Below are 16,794 nucleotides of genomic sequence, written 5' to 3' on the forward strand. Positions count from 1 at the left end.
GATATTCAAGAGAGAAATAACATTTACACTCTGAAAAGTAGCCAGAAAACCTGGGTAGGATTCTAACAGCTCAGAAGCCTATGGTAAGAGAAGCACCCAGTTGAGTACTAGGTGATAATGGAGAAATCTAATAGAAAAGCACTTGAGTTTTTCCCTAAATCTGAGGATTGTTCATCAACCTTCAGAATATTTTTTTCTTCTTTTGATTTTATCACCTCTGCTGGGTTTTTTCCCCTTACAGTTCAGGAGTCCTGTTATTGCTTACAAGGTGCTGTTTAACAACCTCTTAGGGAGAGGGGGTGTAGCTCAGTGGTAGAGCATGTGCTTAGCATGCACAAGGCCCTGGGTTCAATTCCCAGCACCTCCATCTGGGGTTTTCTCTCACCTCCCTCACAGCTAAAATCTTTCAACCTGACAATGCCCTTGAAAGCTAAGCCACCGGGCAAGTATTATCCTCATTTTATAATAAAGAAACAAACCTAGACCCTTTCCCTTCAATCCAGACCCTGTTATCTACAACAAACTTCCAAATTGTTTCTCTCGAAAGTACTGTAAAAAGCAAAGAAGAGCAAACAGCTACCACAGCAGATCTTTACGATATGCTGCCAGATTCCACTGTACTTAAACCCGAATGTTACCATAAATATCATTCTCGATAGTACAACCATATTTGTTATAATATTAACCTTTTAAACTTTTTACACCTAACACTTCACCCCACCAGATTTTGAGTAAGTCGATGCTCCAGAAAGATGCAATACACTTATTCTTTTACTTCCAGGTCAACTGGCACATTGATGCCAATGCCAAAGAGGGAACTGTGGACCCACGGAATCAAGTGCTCACATGCCCTTGTGCACTGACTCTTGATTATCTGCCCAGCGTCATCGACGGCCACACTCCCACTGCAATTCACACTCCCACGATACAGGATTCAGTACTACTCGTATGATCTTACGTCTAGAAACTGATAAACTCCAAATTAATCTCAGAGATAAATGTTGAATATTTCTAAAACTGATTTTCTTACAGCACTACTATGAAATTATCATCTATGCTTTCAGGCAGAATCAAAAGATAAGAAAAGAAATAGAAATAGTTCAATTCCTCATAAAAAAAAGTTTCTAATTCAAAGTCAACATCATAAATTGAATATGTGATTAATACTACAGGGGTTACTATTATAAAAACTCTCTTAGAACTCTATTTCATGATTTTATTTTGATTTCATCTTCTTCCTCCTACCCCTTCCCCCTCTTTTTTAAAAAAAGATTTTTAAATGGTTATTGATTTCCTAACATAAACATCTGTTTGGATGAAAAACTTGGCATCATTTTTATGTTGGTTGTCAGGATTCAAATAGATTTGAAATTCCATTTTCCCGATTTCTCATCTGTTCTTTTCTGAGAGTGTATATTTCTATCAAATTTATATTTATTTGAATAATCTTCTGTAATTCTTGCCATTGAGGTCACCATAAGGGCACCTAGAAAATGTTCTTCACAAACATCTTTCCACAAGATCTCTCATGGGAGAACAGCTGAAAACTACATTAGTGAAGTAGTCTCAATTTTCCAAATTTGCCCAGGAAAGGAGTTTAAAAGTGCTAAAAGGGCAGGCTTCAAGGTTGAAATAGAAAACTCAAGCCTTTGACCAGGGCTGCAATCCTACTCTGTCAGGGGCAAACTTTTGGCAAGCCCTCAACACCCCTTAGTATAAAGACAATCTGCCACCAGAATTTATGGCTGAGTCTCCACTGACACCCGTAAGTTAAGAGTTATCTACTTTTTATCATCCATAAGTTCTCCAGTTTCTCAGCTACCCACTTAAAAGCAAAGGGTCCTTAATGACTGCTTCCTCTAGCAGAAAACTCCACCCACTGTATTTATTTTTGTTTAAACAATTATCTTTTAAAGAGATTTGAACAATAATTTTAACGCCTTAAAATATTTACACTTGGAAACACCATTTTCAGAGCTACTTATTCCTTTGTGCAGATCTGTATTTCCATGGGTCACCATTTTCCTTTTGCCTGAAGGACGACATTTAAACATTTCTTGTAGTGCACTGTTATCTGTAATCATTCCAGGTGGTTCTTTCTCTAGCCTTAGATAGTTCCCTCATACATATGAGCTGATCAGTATTCAGCTGAATACTCCAGGGGGCCATCTGCAGATTTCTGGGTTCTTCTCTCTGTCCAGCTCTTTTCTCTTAGATACTGTCCCTAGCCACCCTCGCTTCCCCAGACTCTCAGGTCCATCCCGTGTTGCACAGATATCCATCCTCATGTGAATTTCCCCTCCCATGTCTGCCTACAGGCCTTCTCCTCACAGAGCTCAGAAGCAAATCCAAGAGCTAAGCTAAAGGGCCAATATCTAAGACTGAAAACAGGTATCTTCCCAACCCTAACAAAACATACCCTTTCCTTTTTGCCTGTTGTGGGTTGAATTGTCTCCCCCAAAAGATATGTCAAAATACCTCAGAGTATGACCTTATTTACAAATAGGGTGGTTGCAGATAAAATTCATTAAGATGAGATCATACCAGAATAGGATGAGCCTTTAATCCAAAATGATTGGTGTCCTTCTAAGAGACGATGTGAAGACCCAGGAGAAGACTGCTTTGTGAAGAGACAGATGCATGCAGGGAGCAGGCCATGTAATGACAGAGGCAGAGACAGGAGTGATGAGGCTACAAGCCAAGGAATGCTAAGGATTGTCGACTACCCCCAGAAGCTGGGAAGGAAGACTTTTATCCGGAGCCCCAGAGGGAGTGTGGCTCTGCGGACACCCTGATTTTGAACTTCTAGCCCTCAAACTGTGACAGAATACATTTCTGTTGTTCCGACCCACCCACGGCGGCCCTAGGAAACTACTACACAGCATAAAATGCTTAATCAAACCTGCTCTTCTATCTGCACCCAAAACTTTACCAAATACTTTCTGATATGTCTAAACTCCATTTGAGCCCAATATGAATTCATGAACAAGAAGGAAAAGTATCTAACTCTATGTGGATGAAAACTATTGCCTGCCATATCAGTACCCTATGTACCCTAAGAGGATTCGGGATGGAGAAAAGCAGGGTAATGGCCCTAGATAGTTAAGGTGCGGATCAAAGGAATTATTTCAATGAGCGCAGACCCTTGCATCTTCTCATACATAGAAAAGCACTCAATTCATTAACCTGAAATGTCTGGTTTTCTTTAATTAGCAGTAATCTTTTGATGCTCTGACTACCTGATTTTTATTGCAAAACTCCTATATATCCTGGCTCCTCCCTTACCTCTTGGAAGAAGTCCCTCAGAGCCATCTGATAGACTATCTTCTGGGCTTAAGTCCTCAGTTTTGTCCATCAAATAAAACATAATTCTCAACTTTTAGGCTGTGCATTGTTTTTCAGTCAACAACTAGCAGATGTTAAGAAAACTTCATGGAGGAATTTATTTTTAATCTGCACCTTACGTTTTGGTCAGATTTTGCCATCTATGGGTTCCTAGAAAGGGATTCCAGGAAGAGGCAATACCATGTATATTCTTTTCTCATCTTTAATTCTGACGGTAATTCAGTTTAAAGGACCAAACCCATCAGCACTTTATTTATTATTATTAATTTTTTTTCTCTTTTGCTTTCATAGAGTAAATTTAACTTCTCTGTCTTTCATTTGGAAATGGAAGCTGACTCTTTTTTTCTCCTAAATACAAGTGATCGGTTGGGTAATCACAGTTTAGATAATGGAACATCAGAAACTGTAATTATCCATGTAAAAACACAGATTGCTCATGCCTCTATCAAACAAACAGAAGCCTGCAGTGAAAGCCAAGTGGTGGTAAATTCTATGCATTTGAATTATATACATAACTCTAGACTAATAAAAACTCAAAATACTGTCCTCATTTACAAACAGAGATTATTTTTTGTTTTATTTTCTCGGTTTTCAGGGCAAGTACATTACTAGTATATTTCAATGTCAGTTTTTAAGCATTCAATACTAATGTCACACATCGAATCACACAAAAAATCTGCTAACAATTTAATTTGTCTATTGTAATCAATAGGCCCCTCCTGCCCTTGGGATAAGATTATTGTTTTTATCTCAATTGTTTCTGTTATACTGTGAAAATAAACTGAGTAGAGTTTTCCTTCCATGCAGAGATCTTATAATACAGCTACAGGACCGGAGGTTTATTGTAGGTGAATTGATAAAGGTTTCCTGTGGAAGTTCTAAGGCCACACTAACTTTGGGGATCTTAGAAAGGTCACTGTTAGTGTCCAAATTTCTGTAGTATCTAACTTTGCCAGTCACTCCCATTATCTTTCTTAAAATAAGTATATTCTACCTGCTAATGGACTGACTTCCTATATTTTAATAGTTCAGGGATTGATACCACCTTTAAATTACATACTGAATAGGAGCACGTCGGTGTAGATGTAGACATTTACATGGCTTAGCATTTTTAAATGAAAATGCTTTGAGGTTTCACCTAGACCTGTTTGTAAACCATGTTCCATACTGCTCTGGATTCCTCAGAGGATCTGAAATGGCTCCATAACCCATGTAAAAGAGCTCCTGGACCCAATTTCAATGTGTGTGTGTGTAGGCTTCCCCACACCAACAGCAATTTTCAGACACCAGCGGGGAGTCCCAGAATCCACTCAATTCTGACACTACCTACCCTGAGATAGAGTCAGATTCCACAGGTAAAAGGCTTGCTCCCACAAGACCTTCCTCCGCTTCAGGTGCTGGTCCCAAGCCCAGGTTGTTACCTGTGTTTCTGACAGACTGACTATACATCAGAGGTTCCCATGATCCCTTCCCTGGGTTTGATTAGTTTTCTAGAACAGCTCAGAGAAGTCAGGAAAACTCATTTGCTCACTAGATTATCAATTTATTATAAAAAGATATAACTCAGGAGCAGCCAAATAGAAGAGATGCATGGGGCAGGGTATGGGGGAAGGGGTAGAGCTTCCATGCTTTCTCCAGACGTCACTCTTCCAGCACCTCCCCATGTTCACCAAGCCGGGAGCTCTCAGAACCCTGTCCTTTCAGGTTTTTGTGGAGGTTTCACTACACAGGCATGTTTAGAATTTGCTTTTTAATAACATTCATTGGCTATACTGAAGCAAGAGGCTGCTAAGGCTATTTGAAATAAAACAGAACAACAAAAATTTCTCTTTTCTTGTGATACAGAAATGTCAATAACTAGGTATCTTCGAACAATTACATGGTCATAGTAGCTGGTATACTGCTGATATTTTAGCACAGTAACTAAACTGAATCTGGTAATGGAGGGCTTGAAATGTTTTTGTGTTACAACTGGAGGTAAAATGTCAGCAATGAAATTGAAAGTTAAATATGAGACTCAATAGGCAAAACTAAATAAATGTGCCTACTTTTAATACTTGAGCAGGTTATCTGCCAGAGTCAGGCACTGAGGGAGCTGAGGTTTTTAATGGTCACATTAAACATCCTTATAACCGCAGAAGATCTTTTATTAGTTTCTGCCAAACAGTAAATATTTAAACTTGCGGAGGAATAAGTCATTATCACCTTCCAGATTAAAGTCTGACCCACTGAGGGATTCACCAGATAGATCAATTAGTGATTCAAGTTTGAAACAATACTTTCCTTATATTCCTTAAACTCTCTGGCCCCCTCCAAGTTTCCTCGCCAGCGTAATTAGGGACTTTGTTGTAGTTGTTAGTTTTTGCAGCCACTTAGCTAGATGAAACAGGATTTTCTTGATATGATGCTTTTAAAACAAATATACATATATTAACTCACACCCTCATACAAGTAGCATCTAAATATTCAGGCTAGTATAAATCTTCAAATATATAATTTGAAGAATTAGATTTTGCAAGGGTGTTCTTACTGATCACTAGGTAAGTTTCACACATTCAGACTTATAACGTACTTATAATTATTAAAAACTGTAAATGATAGATGACGATGATAATGATAAAGATAGAGAGTTAGAGAGAGGGAGAGATGATAAATAGATGATATATAGGGAGATGCAGGACATATTCAACTTCAGAAGAATAGCATTATTTATTATTTAGCCACTGCTTACTCTGGTCCAGCAAAAATTGCACTCCAGCCTTCCCAGGAAGACGATTATTCCATGCCCTTTCCTTAAAGAGCTTCAGAAGAGCAAACATCTGGCAAATAAATCCTAATTATTCCCAAATCAAAATCCAAAAGTTTCTAACATCTACCCTACATTTATCTTATTTGTTCTTTTTGTCTATACCTTTTGCCCCGACCTTTCATCGAGCTAAAAACCACTGTCATTGAATAGACTTCAGAATGAAATTATATCACTTCTCTAAGCTTTATCTTCTTAAGGCTAGACAAAGTAAAGCTCTTTAAATTTCAATTATAAGGGTTATTTTACAGTAAACAGTTCTACAGTGAATAAGGGAAATCAAAACCTTCTGTCATCAATGAACTTTCCCAGCTCAGACCTGAGAATTAGACAAAAGCCTACCATCCCCACACCTGGCCTGATTAGGAGAGGGAAGCATGATGGCCTGTTACCTTTATAAATACAATAAAAGGGAAGGGTTTACAGATTATTCTTGGTCTGCCCTATACAGGAAAGAACAGAAAGTAAGGACTGAAAATTGTGTTAGACTTAATGTTTCCAGACCCATTATCTTAACAAGTCTGGATTTACCAGGTATGTTCTTCAATTGAATCCCAAGAACATATAACTTCATCTCTTGGGGTTACTTCCAAATCCTCTTTAGAGCTTCTTCAAAGAATTTTCTCTTAATCACCTTTAAGAAACTCAAGAGCTCTAAGTCTCTAAGCTAATACAGCACCATAAAGATTTCTAGTCTCTTTTGTATGCAAATATTGGAGAAAAAAATTCATTTTAAAACCTTTTTATGAATATAACTGCTTTCACAGAAATCAGGTGCAGTCATCTTGTCTCAGGTTCAAGTTCAGTTTTTTGCTCAGCTGTTAACTCAAGACTATTATAGTTTCAAGGTGCTTATTGCACACAAACTTCTTCTTTCTTACTGTTTGAACTCTTAAGTGATTCTCTGGTTCTTTATACTTTATTTTGTATTCCCTTAAATGGCTTTGATCAAGTCAATTAAAAGCCAGAGGTTTTAGCTGTGTACTAATGCTTTCACTAACACTGCAGCAGACTTTCAAATTTCTGAGTAAAGATGATTCCTCATTTTGTATAATTATAATTTGTATACCAATGCAGTAAGTTGAACTAAATCACTCCTAAGCCATTTACATTTCTTGGTTGAAAACTCTCATCTATAATCTAAGAACACATTGATATTTCTTATAACTCAACAATGAGAGAAAAAAACAAAACAACTTAAAAATGGGCGAAAGTTTCAAACAGATATTTCACCAAAAAAGGTATAGGGGTAGCAAATAATCATATGAAAAAACGCTCGATATCATCAGTCACTATGAAAATTAGGGAATGCAAATTAAAACTACGATGAAATAAACTACCATACGATCTAGCAATTCTGTTCCTGAAGAAAATTAAAACACTAATTAGAAAAGATATATGCACCCCTATGTTCATTGCAGCATCATTTACAATAGCTAAGATATAAAAGCAACCTGCATGTCCACCAATGGATAAATGGATAAAGAAGATGTGGCATAAATAGTTACGCACACACCTAGCATAGGTTCAGCCATTTCATTTGAGGATAAAAGGAAATACATGTACTTACAAAGACTTTGCAGGAATGTTCAGAGCAGCTTCATTTGCAACGACCAAAACCTGGAAACAATCAAAATGTCAGCCAACAGGTAAATGGATAAAATAAATTGTGGTGTATCCTTATAATGGAATACTAGTCAGATAAAACGGAATAAACAACATGGATGATCTCAACATAATTATTCCAAGTGAAAGTAGACCAAAAAAAAAAAAAAGTCATACTGCATGATTTCATTTGTATCAAAAGGCAAACTAATATATAGCAATAGAAAGCAGATCTGTGGTGACTTAGGAATGTGGGGACATGGCACAGAAGGAGATGAACAGGAGGAATTACAAAGGGACAGAAGGAAAATTTGGGAGTGATGAATATGTTCTCTGTCTCCATTATGGTGATGGTTTCATAGGTGTATGCATATGGCAAAACCTATCAGATTTTACACTTAAAATATATGCAGTCTATTGTATGTAAATTTTGCCTCTGTAGCACAGATTAAAATAAAATTTTGTTTTCCCTGTTTTCTTGAACTTTATATAGATGAAATTATATTGTAAGAATTCTTCCATTTCATACCAGTTTTTTGATATTCATTCTGTTGACTGATTAGTTATAGTTTATTTTCACTGTAGTATGGTGTTATTGTGTATAAATGTATCACAATATATCAATTTTGCTGCTACAAAAAATTCAGGCTCCTTCTAGTTTTGGGCCATTGTGGACAATGCTGTTTTATACATTTATGTCCTTGTCTCCTGGTGCACATTTGGAAGCATTTCCCTGGAGTAGATTTCTAGGAGTAAAATGTAGGATATTTGCATGTTTAAATTTTCTAGGGAATAGCACACTTTTTCCCCCCAGTAGCAGTGGATGAGAGTTCTTTCAATCCACAAATTGGCTAATACACACGATACGATCTGATTTTTTAATAGCTGCCAATCTGCTGTACGATATAATTTCATCTATACTTTTGCCTCTGCTGGCGTAACAAAATACCATATACTGGGTGGCTCTATGGTCAGGCCGCTCAAGATGGCTGTTCTCTTGCTCTCTGTACATCCCCTGCTGGACAAGTGCCTGCTTCACCTACACCCTACTCACATGACTGACCTTTCTACATACTTGCCCCTGCCCCAGCTAGTGATGGTTCTAACACTAGATCAGAACTCTCCACTCTGCTTATCAAAGGGGCCATGAGAGGCGTGCCCCTCTGCTGGTTTCCCTCGTAACCAATGAGCCAACAGCTGCCATGTCCTGCCCGTCTCCTGTCTGCCAAGTCTTCAGTCTTGAAGCTGGGCAGGTACAGGCCTTGTAGGCCTGCAGGGTGCAGCCCAAGAGCAGCTTAAAACAGAAATTTATTTTTCACAGTCATGAAGTCTGGGGATCAGTGTGCTGGCATGGTCAGATTCTGGTGAGAGCTCTACCTGGTGGCCACCTTCTCACTATGTACTCACATTGCAAGCTAGGGGATCTCTCTCTCTCTTCCTCTTCTTATAAGGCCACTAATGCCATCATAAGGGCCCCAACCTCATAAGCTAATGTAACCTTAATTACCTCCCAAAGCTTTCTTCTCCAAATACTGTCACATTGAAGGTTAGGGCTTCAACATATGAATTTGAGGGGGAACAAAATACTAAGATCAAAGCAGCTATAGTTTTAATTACTAAATTACCTAATTACTAAATAAGTTGAACATCTTTTTTGTATGATTAAGCACCATTTTTTGCCTCTGCTATAAAATGTCTGACCATACCTTTTGCTCATTTTCTATTGTAATGTTTGTATTTTTCTTGTTAACTCATAGGCATTATACTGAATATATATCTATCTGAATTTATTCCTTTGTTAGCTATTTGTATTATAAAAATCTTTTAGTTTGTGACTTATAGCTTTACAGTAATTTTATTAATAGAATATTTTAATTCTTTTTAGTGATGTATAGTTGATTTACAATATTGTTTTCGTTTCAGGTGTACAGCAAAATGATTCAGTTATATATATACATTTTTCAGATTATTTTCCATTATAGGTTATTACATGATATTGAACATAGACTATTTTAATTTTAATGTAGTTACATTAATATTTTTATGATTTTTAAAAATTTGTGTGACATCTTAAAGAGTTCCTTCCTTCCCTAGGATAAGATCATAAAAGTATTAGCATCACTATTTTTCACAAAATTGTAAATTGGCATTTAATCCACTGGGAATCGGGGATTTGTGTTTGTTTGTTTAAATTAATTAGTGATCAACACGGTCTTTGACCAACAGTAATGGCCACTGGCATAGTATTAGAAAAATAAGAAGATCCTTAAGCCTTGATGATGTCATTGAGCCCCTAAATAAACCCTGGAACCACCTATTTCCAGACTTCTTACTATATAAGATAATAATGTCCTTACTGCCTGAGCCACTCTATCTGAATATTCTGTTACTTGCAGCTAAACTCTTGCTATTTGTTAAAAGATGCTACAATTACCCGGGCACCTTTTCCTAAGTGTGATTGGGAAACAGCAGAAAAGTCAAAACAAACTAGCACAACCCTGATCCAGCTGGTTCTTATCTAGTTGCTGGAGTTTACATCATGCATTGATTGTTACTTAATTGGACCAGTTACCTTCTTTTTGTTGAAGATCCTTCTCTGATTATAAGACATTAGGGTCCAAAACAGAAAAGGAAGCTGTAGGCTTTTGTTGCAAAACAAGACACAGTTTTAGTATTGAACGCAGCCCTCACCTTTGATTCCTTGTTATCGATACTGAGAATCAGCAACCTCTTCCAACAGCTCCCCTGAAATAGCCCTGATCATGGAGGCTGGCGGGACCTAAGAGAGATTTAATGCACCATTAGTGGTACACATGGTGCCATTCTGAGAACAATGCACTTGGTAGAACATTATTGCAACCAGCGGGCTGTATTAATGTCTTATGAGGCTGTAAACTTGTGGAAAATGCACCTGAATTCTCAGAGGTGAGGAAATAAAGACGTAAGTAATCCTGGGCTGAGTGTTTAGCTTTGCAGTTTATTTTCTGCTTGACAATAATGGGAGAAGGAGCGGCAAACTCCTATTACTTGTGATTCATGCAGCAATCCTCTTACACCTCAGGTGGACAACTTTGAGAAGATGCAGCTGTTGGCATCTTTATACCCAAGAGAATGATCCTCCCCATCTGGACTGTGAAGATTGGACAGTGTGAGGCACCAGACCAAACTCATTATGTGCAATTTGTTCCAATTAATATGAAAGCCTACCATTTCTCCAAAAGCACCTCCTAAGGTAAACAGTGAATATTTTACAGATTCTGTTGATTAGGTTAACCAGAGCATAAGGCATTATGACCATCAGTCCCCAATTACGATGCTTAATGGGTATAACAAAGCCTCTCATTTTCCAGGAAAACAGCCTCTTTGGCCTGACCTTTCAAATCCCAAATCCTTTTATTACTTTTCAGTTCCTTTTGTAGGATATGACCTCCAAAGAGAATTTATTAGTTAGCAAAGTTTGATGATAAAACCCTATACAAAACAGGTACCCCTTTTAGAAGTGGAGAAGCTGCGCAGAGCACAGGTTACATTGGGAAGTCAGGAGGCCTGGGACCTGAGTCTGATCATGCCTCCATGCTCTGGGTGAATTGAAGTAGATTATCCCCTCTGCCTTGTTTTTCTCATCTGTTCCCTAATAGGAGAAGCTGAACTAGATTTCATCTATAAAATTCTTTGTGTTCACCTCCTCAACTCTGAATTCTACGAATCCATCATTTTATGCTGCTTTTATTGGTATTCAAGACACTCCCCGTCTCATCCCCTTTAATGAATTCCATTAAACAACTAACAAAATCTCATCTCTTTTAGAAAATGTTTCTTAGTTTTCAGAGAAACGTAGGAACTCATAATTTTGTTACTTCTAAAAGTCTTCATTTGTGTATGTGTGGTTTTGCTTAGATCATGAAGAAAAAGCTACAATCTATGGACTGACATTTAAGGTGAGAGAATCACTCAGAAGCACGTGTACATGTTACTCCACACCCGTGTATGTAATGTTGCATCGGAGGCCAACAGGGTTGGAAAGAAGTGTGAGGAAGTGTCCTGTGGAGGTTCTACAGCAATAGAAGCAAGGGGTCCACGGTCACCTGGCATGACAACCTGGCGATGTGCCCTTGTGTCTCCTTCCCTGACACAACCAGCTGGGAGCATCGGGCACAGTGGGGGCACCGAAGCTGGGTAATTCCTGCCCAACGTAGCACGTCTTTACTGGGAAGTCTTTGCTTTGGGGCTTCTGATAGGCCTGGCTGAGACTTTCTCAGAGCTTCCCTGCAGTATGAAGTCCTTTCTATCCAATGCCTTCCCTTTCACAGATGTCAGGCCTGCACCAATTGTGATTGAAAGCTTTCCCTGCCTTCTCCTACCCTCTCTCTCCTTTAGCCTTCATGGGCATTCCCCTTAGTAAAGCTTTTGCATGTCTCGTTCCACCTTGGTGTCTGCTTCTTAAAGGACCCACCAAAACATACAGGACTATGTGGAATAAGCAATATTCCAGACTCTCTGGCATCCATGTGTGACCACGTGTAACCATGTGGTTACAGGTGGATATGATACGTAATAGCCTTGAAGGGATCTAACAGAAGGAGTCTTGGTCTTCTCTTCCCATGGTCTCCACCCCACTGCCTAGAATAGCGGCATAATGGTTAGATCCACAGCAGCTAACTCAGATCAGAAAGTGGAAGCAATATACTTAGGTTACAGATCCCTGATGATAGAGAAACTGTCATAGCAGCCTGGATGATCCATGTTTCCATGAGAAAGAAAAATGGTCAGTGCATTTTTGCTTTCCTATCAAACAGTATAACATCATCTTAACTTATACAGGTCCCTACCCTCCAGGGAGGTGGGGGAGGGGCAAATAAAACACTTATTAAACAGAAACCAGTGCTGACAGCATGGAAAAGTGTCTCTCTCTTTCTCTCTCTCTCTCTCTCTCTCTCACACACACACACACACACACACAAAACTCAGAGAATGGGACATCATTGCCAACTGGAATATCTGGGGAAAGAATTAACCTAGACTTTGAAAGAGGATTAGAATGTAGAAAGGAAGATTGTAGACTGGGAAAACAACCTGAACATACTGTTACTTTTGGATTAAGAAAGAGACTACCCTGAACACAATAGAGATGATCTGGTGGCCAACAGTGCAAAATAAAATTAGGAGGGGGGAAATCCTGAAAACTCTGCTTAGGCAACATCCTAAAGAAACCTGTGCTGGTTATTTGCCTACTGGCCCTGAGGTCTATCCCCTGCCCTTCTCTATTTTGCTGTGTATTACAAGGGCCTGATCCCTCAAGCCACACTTACAGGCTCCTCTGACTAAGTCTTCTTATGTGGGTTTGGCCAATGGAAAGTACTGGCAAGATACTGGAGAACACAAGGATGGATGATACCAGGGTAACATTTCCTCTTATTCTTCTACAGTCAAGGTCTCTAGTAGCTGCTATGTTTCCTCAGTGGTTCCAACTTCTGCGACACAGCCCTGGCTCCTGGGCTCAGACACTCTTCCCTGTGTTCCTCTAGTCGAGGGGTTAAAGTGACTTCTTGTAGTGGCTAAATTTTATATCACCTCGCCTTTTCCTGTTCGTCCTTTTGGCAATTCTGACAAATTAGTATTCAATTTCCTGTGTTAAATTCCTTCTGTTGAATTACCTGGTTTAGCAGATGGTGTTGCTACCCTGTGACTATGCCTGCGACATTCATTTATACACAGTGGAGACTGCTTAATGTAAATATCTGCACTTATTGATCTAAAGGTTTTATTTAACCACAGGAGTACGTTCAGTCATGCATAAGGAAAGCCAGAAGCAGACAATGATGGGCAGGAGGTTGATGGATTAAAAACCAGGTTCCTCACCCTGGAGCGGAGGGACGAGGGTAACTCTGAGTTGTGTATCACACTTTCTCTCCTAGTTCCCTAGAAGGATTGAGTCCCAGCTGCCTATGATGGTACCCGGTTTGATCATACACATTTTATATTGGCTTCCTTCTCTTACCTGTCTTAACTCCCTGCTCATTACCAGTGTTCCAGATAAATTACTTGTACTTGAATCCTTGTCTCAGGATCAACATCTAGGGAAACTGAAACCATGACAACTGGATTGAGTTTGATATTCTAGGCAAGACACTAAAGAATGTAGAACCTTTTCTTGAACCTCCATGCCCATCAATCTCCCACAGCTTCCTGTGAAAACATCTTTATCATAATAGCACTTAATTCGTGAAGCTGAAATTATCTGTTTACATTTCTCTCTTTTCCAAGAAATTGTCATTCCTCTCACTTAGTGCTTTTCCTGGCACAAAATAGCAGTCCATTAAATATTTGTTGAATGAAATAATGAATGACAAAACAAGAAGAAAGAAAGTCTGGGAGAGGAGAGAATCTCACCACTGTACTCAGTACAGTGCCTAACAGGTCCGAAGACACTCAATAAATATCAATTAATGGGATTAATAACTGAATGAATTTGGTGATAACTAGCTTAGAGGTTAGAGTTGAAGACATGGGACTGGATGAATTCTTTGAGGAAATGCATAAACAGAAAAGAGAATACTGGTATTAAATGAGATGATTTTGTGGCAAGAGGACTATAGTTGAAAAATTTGAATGGAAAAAATACAAAATATAAATTCTGATGACATAATTTCCTATGATTTCCTTGAAAATGACATGAGTCAATACTCAAGGAGATGTCTAAAGAAACCAATATGCAATAATTAGTATTTCAGAGTTACATCAAAATCGAGTATTTGGACAAAGGTGACTAGGTTCATATATAATGCTTGGAAAATTCACTACAGAGAGCTTCATGAATGATACACTGAACTTAGAATTATTTAAAATTGTGTTTTAAAATTAGTTTTACTATAGTTGTTGCTTACAAATCACAGGGTTTTTTCAAAAAGTAAGTGCTATGAAGTTTTTAAGAGGTCATACTTGTGTAGTCATAAACTTTTCTTTTAGTTTTAAAAAAAGGCTTAGAAGAATTATACAAGTCCCTCCACTTCTTTCATTAATTAGCCCAAAGTATAATATTAATTTTGGGCTAGTATTAATTAGCCCAAGTATAAACTTTATGATATTCTTATGTATTTACAGAATGAGGTCCTTTAAAAACTTACATTCAGATAAATAAACTATGGGCATATATAACTTAATGCCTGGTGCTACATTATAGCCGTCATATGATAAGAATACACATTAAATACTTTCTATTTTTAACAAATATTTCTTAAGATAAAGATTTCATGACATGAATCCTGGGGAAAGCCAGACGTCAGTGACACAGACTCTTTTTTAATTTTTTAAAAATAATTTTGGCCTTCCCTTTTTCTTTATTTTTTTAAATACATTTATTTGTTTGTTTGTTTATTTATTTATTTTTGGGCTGCGTTGGGTTTTCGCTGCTGCACGCGGGCCCCCTCTAAGCTGCGGTGAAGAGGGGCCACTCCTCGTTGCAGTGCGTGAACTTCTCACCGTGGTGGCCTCTTCTGTTGCAGAGCATGGGCTCCAGGCACACAGGCCTCAGCAGCCGTGGCACGCGGGCTCACGGGTTCTAGAGCACAAGCTTAGCAGCTGTGGCGGATGGGCCCAGCCGCTCCGTGGCATGTGGGATCTTCCCGGACCAGGGCTCGAACCCGCTTCCTCTGCATTGGCAGGTGGACTCTGCGCCACTAAGGAAGTCCCATTGGCACAGACTCTTGATAAGGGAATAAAAAAATCAATCTGAAAAGACTGCTTACTGTTTAAGCTACTTGTCTGCCTAATTCAGACTCCACGGTAAATATTTGTTTTTGTCCAAGAATTCTAATTCCCAATGAAAACCCTGGATAATTGTATATTTGGGTAAATAACAATAGCATCCTATCCCATGACAATCCTCAATAATGTGAGCTATGTGTTATAGTGTTTTACATGTGTTAATTCTCAAGAGAGCTTGGCACAGAGGGAAACTAAATATCACTGGTATTCATTTTATTGCATCAAATACATTGTTGTATGAAATTATATAATTTTACTGGAAGCTATTATAATAAAATGTAAGTAACAGATCTAAGACATATCACTATTAAAAATATAGGTAATAAATTTAATATCAATTAGAAATGTGAAATTCTATGATAAATTTTTCAGAAAAGAAAGTCAGTCTTCCTACCTCAGTCTATGTCAATCTAACCTTCTTCCTGCTCTTCACAACCTAAATTCAAATACATCATAGAAGACAAAGATAAAAAATGCATCATCCAGGCTTCCCTGGTGGCACAGTGGTTGAGAATCTGTCTGCCAGTGCAGGGGACACGGGTTCAAGCCCTGGTCCGGGAAGATCCCACATGCCACTGAGCAGCTAAGCCGATGCGCCACAACTACTGAGTCTGCACTCTAGAGCCCGTGAGTCACAACTACTGAGCCCACGTGCCACAACTACTGAAGCCCGTGTGCCTAGAGCCCGCGCACCACAACGAAGAGTAGCCCCCGCTCGCCGCAACTAGAGAAAGGCCGCGCGCAGCAACGAAGACCCAACACAGCCAAAAATAAATAAATAAATTTATTTTTAAAAAAATGAATCATCCTATTGTGTTCCCTACTTTCCCATCGCCTAGCTTCTTTATTTTATTTTCTGATAAAGCCTCATCTGGTGGAAACAGTTTTTCCTGTTTATAACATTGTAAGTTCATAGCATTGTTTGTATTATTGTCTGCCCATCCACCACTGTCATTCCACTCTGAGACATTAGTAAATTTTGAATATGAGAAAATGACCAGCAACTGATGGAATTAGTCTAAAATTTAATCAAATTAGGTTTTACATAACTCCAATGAGATACCATTCCTTTTAAACAATCACACAGATTTAATACGCTGAAAGAGAGTTTAGAAATTTCTTTTAATACCTCTAATTCACAGAAGAGAAAACTGAGGTTCAGAAAGCTTAAAATGACCAAAGGTCATATTATTGCAAGTTAATGGCAAAGCACTGGGAGCCTAAGTTGTCTGCCTCCCATCTTTGGAAATTTTTTTCATTATAGAATCACCTTG

At 38.5% G+C, this 16,794-nt stretch overlaps 1 non-coding gene across 1 annotated transcript; it reads left to right on the plus strand.

Moving 5' to 3' along the window:
• The first annotated feature begins 295 nt into the window (after positions 1 to 295).
• On the plus strand, positions 296 to 367 carry TRNAA-AGC (transfer RNA alanine (anticodon AGC)). Its single transcript has one exon. It is a non-coding gene; the product is annotated as a tRNA-Ala (tRNA).
• Positions 368 to 16,794: the final 16,427 nt, after the last annotated feature.

This window comes from Eubalaena glacialis, chromosome 12, assembly GCF_028564815.1.
Source record: "Eubalaena glacialis isolate mEubGla1 chromosome 12, mEubGla1.1.hap2.+ XY, whole genome shotgun sequence".
NCBI lineage: Eukaryota > Metazoa > Chordata > Mammalia > Artiodactyla > Balaenidae > Eubalaena > Eubalaena glacialis.